We start from the raw sequence: 13,509 nt of genomic DNA, 5'->3' as shown, positions 1-13,509 counted from the left end.
TTGGCGGTACATTGTTCATTTTACTGATGTTAAATGTGGCTTTTATGTTCAAGATCATAAGCAACATACGTTTAAGAGCCTGACATATTTAGAGGAAAACAAATTTCCTTTCTGTTCACCAGATGGAAATTATAGATGTGAGAGCTGGGCACAAAGCACCAATATCTATAAATCTAGTATTTTATCAACCTATTTCATGCTGTACAATTAGAAAAGTTATCAGTTACATCACAATTCATGATACATACCTGCTGAAGTGTCCCCTTTGGGAAGATCAATATAGCTAACTCATCGTGAGAGTAAAAGATGTACATCATTTAAATTACACTACACTCCCAGGTGATGAACTAGGCTATCTGGAAGCAATTGCACTGCACATGGAACTTATGTCAGACCCCGGGGAGTGCTAGGATTTACACTGTACATTCTCTGAGTGCACTAAAAAGGAGATCACTGTGATCATTTTCATGAGGTTAATTTTTCTCATGATCCATAGCCAATAGATGAGATTTTTTTTTTTTTCCGAAGTGGGAAAAAGTGGACTATGGATACAAAAGGATTAGGATACCTCAAGCAGTCAGTAGAAAATGTCAGAGAAAATGTATATTAGTAGCTCTTTCTCCTCCATTGCCTGTGACACCTATCTCAGGGGAGCAGAACAAATGCCTCTGTGACACCAGCTTGGATTCATCCCCTCTTAGCCTACACCGGAGTTTGCTTTGCTTTTTACAAAAAACAGAGAAAACCTGGTAAATTCAAGCACAATTCACTTGATTTCCTTTTGACATCTACCTTTAAGAAAAGTCATGCCTTAGTGCCTGTTTCCCTTATCACCTTAAAAAAGCAGCTAAATATAAAAACTCAGGTGTAGACATCTGTGTTTTGCCAGCTTAATTCCGTCTTGTGATTTACAGTTTCAGAATCCCTCCCAACCTCATGTTTTCTTTTTTTTTGAATCAGAGTGGGGACACACTACGGTCATTTCATGCACAAACAGGAAGAGATTTTCCAGAAGGGTCCCTGGGTTTTCACCTTCTCACTGTCTTTCTTCACTATGAGCATGATCCCATGTTGCAGTGTGGGCTACATAAGCCTCGTCTCATTCCTACCTCATTCAGATTTCCCCTATATCAGAACTTAGTGAGCAATAAACCTGCTCAAGAAATGAGACATACAACTTCTAGACCTGATTCACTAGCAGGAGGCAACACTAAATCCAGAATTGTTTTCTCCTGGAAGAAAAATGTAATTAATACTTTAGGAACTCTCCTTCTTCTTGTTTAAGTTGGGCACACAGCCAGGAGTATAAGAAGAACATTGTAGGTCAGTAAGGAGAAAAAATAAAGTGGATAGCTTGAGTCCAGTCTTAGTCTTCAAGTACTCAGCTGGGTAAACTGGCTGCTCAGAAAAAAAGTTGATTATGCTAAAACAATAATTTGCGTCAAGCTCATAACTATCTCCAAAACGAGGTGAGATTTTGTTTTTCTAATTCATTACCTTAGTGTGCTTTTTCTCGAAATTAATCCATATCTATTAACAAGGGTAAAATTGAGCAAGAAACTCTATTTCCTAAAAGATAATACCACAAAGAAAGTACTGCTGCAGGGGAAGATGCTGCTAGCATTCCAGCTAACCAAGGGTTTGGCTCTATAGAAACATGGCATAATCAGTGCTTTCAAGAGCTATAGCTCCAATTGTAATGCAAATCTTGTGATAGTTTCCTTGCCTTTTAACTAGTGCTGCAGGTAGATAAATAAAACTGCTGCACTACCTTGGTCAATATTTTTTCCTCTGTTCCTGTGTAGTTAGTGCAGTCTCATTTTTCTAAATGTGTTTCAGTTATGCATTTTAATTACATTATTTACTAACTAAAAATGAATGAATGACAGATTTCAATATTTTAAAAAAAAGCTTAATGGTGCTGGGAGGGCCAAACAAGCTCAGCCTAGGATCTAGCCCACTATCTAGTCTCCAATAGTGAGCAATAGCAGATGCTGATGCACATGAACAGGACAAACATGTTGTGATACAAATGAAATACTCTGAAGCCTGTGGCTGGCAGGTTTCTTGAGCCAGAGATGTTATGTTTGCTTATTACAGAGAAAGCAACAGAAGCGTTAAGAAGAACCAGGCCTGTACATATCTGCAGTGTTGAGTTTGTTTCTGAAATTCTATGTTCCAAAGAAAAAGGGAAGAGAAAAATCTCTGTTAACTTCACCAGACAGGCCCTAGTTTTCTTCTGCAGATACCAAACCCAGTCCCCATACTAGCCAGGTAGTTGCACTCTGAGACCAATGGTCTTCTCCTCCTTGGGATGGCAAGTGACGAGTTTCAGTGTCTGCCCAGGTACCTCCTCACCAGCGCTGCACCCCGCTTGGCTACAAACCTGATGCCTGGCCCTTCTGCATGTGAAACAGGCATTTTCTTTCACCACGCTTCCCTGATCTAGTATGGGGAACTGGGAACAGAGAATGTTCTCTTTCCTCCAAATATAGCCACGACAAAGACTATAAAGTGGATGCAGATTTTCTTCAGGGTGGCAAGGACATTGCTCCTTCTGAGGGCATATTTCAAGTTGTGGCTCCAAAGTATGAATTGCCAAAACAGCTGCCAGAATATTATTTTAGAGCTTTAACTGGAATTGTCCACAAAATTCAGGCTGATGTTGCCAGCTATCTTGGGAGAGCTTTGGATGGGTGGTTAACAAAATTCCATTCCATTTGAAAACACAGAAAAATAATGTGAAATGTTGAAATAGATTAACAATTTGAGCCTCTCAGCTCCACACATTGTTACCTGCCCATGGTACCTTTCACATTTCTCTCTCTTCCATAGCCACATGCTGCATTGCAAGGTCTGAATTTACATTCTTTGTGCCTGATGTTGCCAGAGGTCCCCAGTGCTGAGACAGCTATGTGCTCATTTTATTGTCACAAATGTTGTTGGCTTATCATGTTAAATCCTTGTGTCTCATACATGTGAAAGTGTCATTCAAATTAGACATTACCATGTGACAAGGTTCAAGAGGTTTATGATATTTATAATACCACTGGGGTTATCTTTAATCTAATTTGCAATTTCTCTATTTATCAAGTTTTATTTATTGTAGAGATGAACACAGAAACAACATAAACCTTTTTTAAACAATAAACAGGGTCTTGCAATAGTTTGCAGAAGAGTCTGATTTGGTTTACAAATTTTTACAAGAAAGGAAAGATCTTTTGATAAGTAGTTTTGAAATTACCCTTCTAAAAATTTAGTTTTGAACACAAACTTCTCTAGGAGATTTCTGAAGCTCCACTGCTCTGTCCTCTGCTGGGAGGCAGCCTATCCAAAACTGAACAAATGGACAAAACCAAAATTCTTGGAAAGTAAAGACTTTGGAACCCAGTTCACTTCCACTAATAAAGTTAAGGTACCAGTGTTTCAGTTGCTGGAGTGAAGGACCCTGGAGTTAAACCACCTCTTCACTATACAGATAACACTGCAGAAAAAGCTGCCAGTAGTCACCTGTCTTAAAAAACAGGTTCAGAACTAGGAGAAAATATGAACATAAATATGGATTAGAAAAATAATTGTGATTACCAATAGAGTATAAGGATTTCAGAAGTGATGAAAGTATCAGTTGCATGCAAGACATATTGGCTGTGCATAAGTGGAGAACAGCCAAGGCCAGAGCTGTAACGCATGAGCTTGGCAATCTCCGTCCCTGACACCCACCATCACTGCTCTTCGGCATCCCCCCATCTGTACATGTCAGTCTTTTCCCTCGTGGGCTCTACTGCTTGCTCCATGGCAGAAGGGGGCAAGGTAGGGAAAAGTGCAATCGCGGCCTTTGCAGCTGGTCCCTGGGGTGGCAGCAGGAGCAGTGTGTGTTTATTTGCTCCTAGCTGATGCCCCTGCACACAGCTCTTCTCTCTTCTCATTGCTCATTGCTGAGGCCTTGGTTACATTTATGTTATAATTTATCACCTGGTGCTAATTAGACCACTCATCTAGAAGTGGCCTGAATCTCTTTGCATTTTGCTGAGAGTTGGCTCTCTGCAGCAACATGACCTTTTTAGGTAACATGAACTATAAATGTGTGGTGCCTGTTAGTCCCACCTCCCGATGCAACAGATATTTAGGGCCTTATTATGAAATAACTCATGGTCCACCATCGGGCAGATGGCATCAGTGCAAAGGCAGACAGGAGGCATGGAGACCACAGAGTCAGATCTTGCCTGTTCACATCGCAGGTAACAGAACACCTGAGTGTGTGTGCGCACGCACATTGCTGTGCCTAATGTGCAAGATATATTGACAGTTTTGGGGTTTTTTTCCCTTGCAGACACCATGTTTTATAATAAGCCTATACAAGTGCTTTTGTCAATGTACACTGTATGTGAATTTGACACAAAGCATGCTCTAAAAATGCAGTTCAGAGCTGATGAAGTGTTTTTGACACACAGAGAGAGCAAGAACGTCAATGCAGAGATGTGAGCTGCCTGTCCCAAGAGCTGGAGGTGGTTAGAGGTGGAAAGGTGTAACAGCCCTTTACAAACAGTGTAGGAATCCTTCATAGCAGCTGTGACCAGTTTTCGTGCTTTTAAAAAGATCCTATAATTGTTGAAAGAGAGGAGTGGCAGTAATTTGCAGTTCAGCAGGGAAGTCTCAGGTGCTGTGGTGTTTTGCGGGAGTGGTTAATGAGATGACAGAGTAGGAAGTTACCACTGCGATGAATTTCTGTTATTAGGACAAGTAAACCAACAAACAGAAGAGATGCTTATAAGAGAAACAAGGAAGCACAGAGATCTGTTCAGCTGCTTACAGGGTGCTATCACAGATTTAACCAAACAACTAAAGCTGGTTAAATCAGAGTGCTAAATTTCAGCACTAATTTTAAAGGGTGAGACATTGTTCCAGCTGCTGGGCACTATGGCCCGTGACACATTGCATCTCCGGCCAGCACCTCCCTGGTGTCCCAAGTGATTGCTTTAGTGTGACAAACTGCAGCAGCTCACCAGGAAAGAAGTTGGGGGTGTCCTCCCATACCTTGTGAATGATGTTTGAAACCAGGGACACTCTCAACATGTCCACCTCCAGCTGAAAACACAATTTTGCGTGCAGGACTGGGTTTTGCTCCCCTGCTGCTTTCTGACCTCTATCTTGATTAAAATTCTGCACCAAAGGTGGACAGTATCACAGGCATAACAGCAGAGGAGTCTTAAGTTTTGAGAAAACAATTCGAACAAAAAGATTGCAACCATTCATTGCAGAACAGGTTTTCAGTTCTGAGCTCTAAAGAAGATGTAACTAGATCTCAGAATAGTGGACTGGAGGCTTTGATCATGTACCAGAAGGTGAAGGATTTATTGTGAATTGCCATTATATTGAAACATGCCTCTACTACTTAATGAAGCAAGCTCCTTGAGCTACTGGAGATGTTTGCAATACATCCATATAATGCATTATTAGCCAGCATTGTGCCTGAGACAATCTTTAACTCTTGGGAAGACTGATCAGTCCGGGCAAATACCACACCCTGACCCTACCTGCCTCGCAAATGGAAAATCAGGGTGTTGTACCCCACTCCCCAGTACTTCTGATTCCAGGACTATCAGAGGCAAAGTGGGTTCAGGTCTCCTCAGATGTGACAGAGCAGTCTCAACTAGGGACAATTTGGGAGAGAAGGACTTGGCTCTCCTGCAAAGCCCAGACTGGACAGTGACTGCGAGGCACTAATCCCTGCAGCTACAGAGCAGGTCATACTTCATTGTTATACTCCAGAAATTCAGGAACTCTACCATTTAGAAATCATTTTGAAGAGCACATTAGTCTTACAGACAGCAAAGGGTTAACTTGAGGTTTGTTGAAACCAAGACGGTTTCAGTGAACTGCAGTGGAGGCAGGATTCACCTTGTGATATATAAAGGCTCCCAGATTAGAAAGAGTTTTCAGGCCTCACAAATGTCAGTATGCTTGTTTTCAAGTGAGCCTGAAGCAGCCTATACTGTTCTTGCAGCATAACAAACTGGCTTGGTGTAGGATTAGGCGCACCCTGCCCCATGTTTTTCAGCTGCATAGCCCATTGAGTGTGGGCTCAAAGCCATTTAGATGTGTACTGACACCACTCACCTCTCAGAGGGTTCTTAGCTCAGGTTGTGGCATTATCTGACTGCCATTTCTGGAAACGATTTCATGTGAGCTCTGTGGTTAAAGTTTAATCCTGAGCCAATTTACTGCATCCAACCCCCTACATTCTCCATCAGGCCCTTCTGTCTACCTCCAGTGACAATGTCAGGCAGACAAGAAAGCTCCATGTTGTCTCCTGGAAGGGCACTGGCACAGCCATCTGCAGAGCAGTGGGGGGTTGTAGGCAGAATTCAAACAAGGCTGAATTCAGGCTACTGGAAAAGACTCAGTGCTGAGCTTCTGACAGCCTCAGCTTCAAACCTCTCCAAGGAAGCATCTGGTACAGGATGGACAAATGCAGTCCAAAAAAGCAAAGCTGTGGATATCTTCCAGGTTACTGGACTATAGTGGATTCAGCCAGCCTATGATCATATACAGCCCTCCCTGTATAAACAAGACCTTGGCTCATGTAGAGACCTTGCTGCCAGCTGTATTTAGCAGTTATTTGTGTGTCCCATATACAACATCAAGTGTGCTGTGAGTTTAAAGTTGCTGTTGAGTTTGGACCTGCAGGTAACTGAGGGTGCAGCCTTACTGACTGTGGAGCAAAAGGCAGCCCAGGTGTGAAGAGGCTGATGTCTACTTTCATATATTTCTGGGTCATCAGCCTTTGCTAGGTCTTTTTGGTCTGCTTTGATATGTGAGTTCAGTCTTCTGTATGTATGTTCAGTCTTCTGTTGATACGTATGTTCAGTCTTCTTCTAGGGAAGTAATTGGACTTCTATGAAATTTATAGATGGTAAGAAAAATCTAGATGATACATGTGCCACTTTAGAATGATTTTGGAAATGGATGCTTCTGAGCAATTTTCATTGCTCATTTCAGATCACCTCGAGCTTCTGGGACCCTAAAAAATATACAGCTCTCTTTAAAAGGCAGATGCAGAGGCCGTTATAGCAATGCTCTCTGAGGGTTATTTGAAAGTGCTGTTAGTCTTCTGTTTGAAACACTTTCTATAGCCAGGATTTAATTTTATTAATTAGTATCCAGTTTTAAAAATCTGAAGCGGAGGCAAAGGGATTCAGTCTCTTTCTGACTTTTATCAGTAAAGTACTTTCATTCAGAGTTTTCAGATGTGGAGGAATACTTATATATCATTATTGTGATTTTCTGATGATACTTCACTTTAGAAACCCAGAAGTATTTCAAACCTCACCAGTCCATCCAAAACTCTTGTAGGTTGATTTTAATTAGCTCAAATCCTTGAATGGTGTAAATCAGAATAACAGCTGTCATTCCTGGTTTTCACTTTGGTCATATTTTTCTTTGAGGGTTTGAATACACTGAAATCAAGCATCTGTTATAGTGCTTCAGTTACAGTTTAAATGTCTTTTGAATGGTTCTTTATCCAATTATAATATATACAGTCTCTTATATACCTAAACAACAGTAACATTTTTCATTGCATGTACTTTACCTATACAAAGTGCTTGAAACCTTTAACAGATTTAAAGATGGTGAGTACTAAATGCACAAAGTGGCCAAATGGCAGAACCAATAGAGGGGCTATCTGGATGAGAAGTCTGGGCTGACAGCAAACCTATGAAACTGGCCCATTTGGAAGATTTTGACACAAGGATGCCCAATATGTGGATCCCACACAGTAGAATAGAATAGAATAGAATAGAATAGAATAGAATAGAATAGAATAGAATAGAATAGAAGTATTCTCAGTTGGAAGGGACCTACAATGACCATCTAGTCCAACTGCCTGACCACTTCAGGGCTGACCAAAAGTTAAAGCTTATTTTTGAGGCCATCGCCCAAATGCCTCTTAAACACTGACAGTCTTGGGACATCAACCACCTCTCTAGGAAGCCTGTTCCAGTATGTAATCACCATCTCTGTAAAGAAATGCTTCCTAATGTCCAGTCTGAACCTCCTCTGATGCATTCAAGGTCCTTCACATCCTTCTTAAATTGTGGGTCCCAGAACTGCACCCAGTACTCAAGGTGAGGCTGCACCAATGCCGAATACAGAGGGACAAGAGGGACAATCACCTCTGTTGACCAGCTGGTTAATTCTGTTTAGAATCATAGAGTCATTTAGGTTGGAAAAGACCTTTCAGATAATCAAATCCGAACGTAAACCTAACACAGCCAAATCCACCACCAAACCATGTCCCTAAGTACCACGTCAACATGTTTGATGCACCCCAGGATCAGTTTGCCCTTTGGGCTGCCAAGGCACATGCTGCTGACTCAAGCTGAGCTGCTGTAGACCAGCACCCCCAGATCCCTTTCTGCAGGGCTGCTCTCCAGCCACTCCTCACCCATTTTATACTTGTGCTCAGCGTTACTCCACCCTAGGTGCAGAATCCGACATCTAGTTAGTGTCAATGGGAAATGCATACTTGACTCAATTGCTCTAGAAAGATATTGACTGTGTTAGACATGTATTAGACTGGTTTCTAGACACCTTGGGCATGGTTTATTTCACCTTACATTTTGGATATCTCCAGTGTAAATCAATATATCTGGTATGGTCACTCCACTCTGTCTTTTTATTCAATGACATAAGATGTTCTATGATAGATGATTCATCTCAGCTATTTTAGAAATGTAGATCAGAATGAAAAGAAACATTTTCCAAAAGTGCTCATTCATCCCATTGATGACAAAGGCAGAGATCAACATTTGGTCTTATAAATACCACCTTTTCTTTGGTGGAAAGCTTCAGTAATAATGGGGCTAAACATGTATTTTTGGATTGCTCTGTAGAATTTAAGCATCTCACATTAATGTAGTTTTCATTTCAGGCACCTAAAGATTACCTGGATCTTGTCCTCTCATTTTATTTTGTTGTACAGCCACAGGAAAGGGATATAACAAGCAAAACCTCTGGAGATGGTTTGATTCCTAGTCTGTTCCACAGCAATACATCTATTGTCCTTGTTTAGGACAATAGCCAAGCCACAGTTGATCCTATATGTAGAAATGTACTTTAAGCCTTTAAAAACCTTAGCCTACCTAATAAGTTCACTTGCATTTCCAAATCTGTAATGTTTCCCCTGGAACACTTATCTGCACGTCATTCACAAGGTTTTAGGGGCCAGGGACATAAAGCACTCATTTTCACTGCCATACATGCCTGGCACATCTTGTGTGAGCAATCCTCCAGGTTTACTCACCTTCTTTGCCTTTCATAGCTACTACTGAATGTGAAACATCTGTCTTTTTAGGAATACCAATGGCTTGTTTGGTCTTCTGAGTAAATCTAAAAGACCCATTGTGTTGAACAGTTCAATGCACCTATATGTTGGACTGATACTATAGTTCCCTTGAACATATATACTGTGCAGAAAAAATGTCTGGAGCTCAGGACTTAACTGAGGTGCATAAATTAGAGGGTAGCTACCCCCAGCACTCTCAGTAGTCTGTAGTGATACAGAGGCACCACAATAGGACAATTAGATCTAACACAGGTAGATCTGCTCTTTGCAGGTACTTCTCTCTTTCTGTCTGCATTTTACAGAGCTGAGAAACAAACAAACAAACAAACCCCCCCAACAACAACAACAACAAAACCCCAAAAAACCAACCAACCAACCAAAAAAAACACCAAAAACTGTCCCGTTTGAACTGGGAAAGAATCTAGGACTTACCTAACATTAATGGAAAGACAGAGATCAGTCTGAAGACTCTGTGTGTCCTGGGATAAATAAATTCCTATCTTTGGAAGTTTACAGCATCGTACTATAAAAAGTACATAGAACAAATCCAGAGCTGTCCTAATCTCACAGATAAATAATTGAACATCGGAATATTTTGGCTCTAAGTACATTTAAATACTAAAATCTAGGCTTAAACACAGACATTCAAATAAATGTTAACCCTACTTACTTCCCTGCACGCCCTTCCACTGCTTGCCCAAACTCCACCCGCAATTTGAAGCCTCTGGTTTGGTGAGAGAGAGAGACAAAGAATTAATTCTGTGAAATGTATTCTGTGGAAAAAAATACTACATTCAAATATAAATGAGTTTCAGTGTGTATATACCAGACCACTAGTGTCCAGCTGACTGAGAAATCTGCTAGTGAAATAACAACCTTTTGATAGGATTTATTTTTTTCTTTGATTCAGCAGATTCCTTTTTCATTACTATAAGAAATATTGTAGAGCGTGGAAAGCTCTGGATAAAGTACACTAACAGCTTCAGCTTAAAAAAAAATCATAAGTATGATACACAGGATGAAGGAAAGGTCTTATGCTACAATAATTATTACCCTTGGCCTTTGCTTGTCTTCCAGTAGATGAAACTGATACCTGGCAAGGTTTACAGCAAGAAATCTATTGACTTTGAAGTGCTTTAATGTTGGTATTCGAGAACAGAAGAACAGAAGAAAACAAAACAAAGCAAAGCAAAGAAGGCTTACTCTGTTGACACTGCAGGCAAACAGTCGAAATCACAAACTCCAGCAGCTGGTGTTGTTCCAGGATCTGTTTCCTGCATTATGCCTGTAACGTTCTGTAGGAAATGCATTTCAATATCCTCAAACATTGAACTTTAATACTGCACCCAAGTATGAAATTGTAAAGGCTTTGAGGTAAAGTGGGAGAATTGAATTTTAAAAGGAAAAAAATTGTCTGTGATTACAAGCAAGTGAGCAAAAGGCAGAAACTGAATTTATGATCTCCTTGGAACTTCTATAATGCCCGTGCAATGCATGAGGTTTCACCTTAGCCAGTACATAAAGTGAGATTAAAGGCAAGACACATATTAATGAAGAGGTTTTACCTTAATATCCATTTCCAAGTGCAACTCAGTACAGCAAGACAAATAGTGGTAAGCCACGGTGCAATTAGAAACATAATGGTCAGAGTCGCAGCTGCTAAGACGTGAGGTATTACACATCAGATCTTGCATGTACCTTTCTGTGAGGTCTGGAAGAGAGACCTGGGCTCTGAGAGAAGGTGGTGCACAGTTACCTAACCACTAAAGCAAGCTCTTTAGTCTGGTAAAAACAAAAGAGCATCAATCACAGATGTTTTTGCAGATGTCTCCAATAATGTCACCTTTGGAATTTTATCACACGTGAGCAGAAAATCAGCCATGGTATTGATGCAAAAATTAGGTATTTGTGCTCTAGTGGCATTTAATAAAAGCAAATCTCTTTCTTCCTATCTTTCATGATGTTCATGAACTGGTGATTTAGAGCTTCTATTTAAAGACATGTAGCAGATCCAGTAAAGGCATGAGCATAACCCAAGGGACTTTGTCTTCCTTTCCTCCCTAATTGGGTTTTGTTTTGGTTTTTTGCCCCGGTACAAAATTAAATTGTTAAGTCTTCAAAGCAGGGACCCTGAACTCAATTATCCTCTCATTTTCTTCAGTCAAAGTCACTGGAGTTTCACTAACAGTAAACTTGCAAAAGTGGGTGAAGAATCAGACTTGCCTTACTGTATGTCCACAAAGAAATCCAAATTATACAGGTGTGTGATGTAGTCACCTGAAAAAGTTTACTGCATACTACATGGGTTGCTCCAGCTTCTCCGTTGTTATTTCTTTCATTATCACATGACTACAAAATGCTGCCCCTTGCTATTCCTGCACCAAAAGAGAGAAGTGCCTCCTTAGCTCTGCTAAGGTTTCTTCCACTTCCTAAGCTGCAATTGCCGTATGACGTATTGCTTTACTACGATCAGTTATAATTTTGGCAAAGCTATTTCTCATTCCAAACATGTTGGTCTCCTCCTTATCCTAGAATGAAAAAGACTTAGGTCCTCAAGTCCAAAATTCAGACTTTTGTAAAAAGCCATGCTTAAAATCCTCCTGCCAGGAGGATCAGAATGATGTGTGTGTTGGGCAAGGCTGAGACTACATGGCTATAAATCCCAAGCAGAGGCAAGACCTTCCAGAGGTGCACCATAAGGCACCTGACCAACTGTGTCAAGGAGTGTTTAGCCTGCAGCCCTCCTTTCTGAGTTTCTTTTTTGTTAGTTAACAGCTGCTGCTACGTCTAAGTCTTTATGCTAATGTTTACAGCTCTTCCTCTTTAGCTCATACTCTTCCCCATGCACTATGCACAGGACTTGCCACCTTGCTGCTATTTCTGGATGCAACCACGGTGCTTACTGGGATTTGGAAAGTCTTCTCAATCCCCAAAGATGGTGCTAAGAATTAGGAAGAGTAGTCTGCTTTGATTAGGACAAAAGCCAAGGCATAAAAGGGCAGCAGAATACCCTGCCTACGCCATTTTCAGGTCGGTGTGGCAACATGCGTATCAGTCAAAATGGAATGGCAAGAGAAGGGAGCATCGAAGGTGCTTTTGAAAATCTAGGGAAAAACCCAACTGTTTCACTAAGTCAAAGGGCACACAAAGGAAGGGAACACTTATTTAGCTCAATTTACCTTTTCTCCTTGTAAAATTTCCTTTAATCATGTGTACATCTATAGAGGTATGCAGATATTGATACAGAAACAAACTCCTAACTGATCCCCAAATATCACTTGATCATTTTGATGTTCTGTTCATAAATGGCGTAGGTTACCTTTATAATCACCTTTACAGTTATATTTATCACCTTTATATTTTATTAGCCATTTTATACATTGAAACTTAACACAATATATGATGCAATGCTTTATAATGAGTGCATTTGTTTAAAACGTGCTGCATTATTTTCAATAGAAGTTGTTTTCGCATAAATTGTCTTAAAATGAGAACTATTTCTGTCTAAAAATAATAACCAGGTACAAACACTGTCAGCCAGAAACACAACGAAGCAAAAACAGTTAACATGAAATTTTACCAATACCTGCCAGTCCTCCTGCCATATTTATGGATTTTATTGTTGCAGTAAAATTTGAGGGGGAGGAAGGAATTGTTTGATTTTCTTTGTGCCATCTATTAAGTCTATACTGGGTTTTGAAAGATATATTCAGACAGGGGAAATAATTGAACCAAAAATGCTCTAATAACATGAAGAAAGTAAAGTGAATATAATATTTTGAGTCTCCTTCAGTTACAGCAAATCATAATGATAAAATTGGAACATTTCCAAAGAGGACTATTTTGGCTTGTTTGCTTTTATTAGGTTGGAAATGTCCCTTTAACATTCTAATCCAAAACTGAATTATGCACATTCTCTCATGTCTTGGAAGAATGAGGTGAATTTTAAGGAAGCAGTTAATGTCAAACACTTATTCTGTCTTTCTCTTGAAAATGTAGTAGGGCTGACAGGTTGCTTTTTTTTTTTTACTTCAGTGTTATTGCAAGTTTATGGGTAAAAACTAGACCTGTAACACTGCTTCATCATAGATTTTTTTCTTGCTATGTGTCTGTACTTTGAAAGAATACATAAAATACCACTTTATAGCAAGTGCATGAATCAT

The sequence above is a fragment of the Caloenas nicobarica genome, chromosome 1 (assembly GCF_036013445.1).
Source record: "Caloenas nicobarica isolate bCalNic1 chromosome 1, bCalNic1.hap1, whole genome shotgun sequence".
NCBI classification, from domain to species: Eukaryota; Metazoa; Chordata; class Aves; order Columbiformes; family Columbidae; genus Caloenas; species Caloenas nicobarica.
This window is presented reverse-complemented; position numbering follows the sequence as displayed.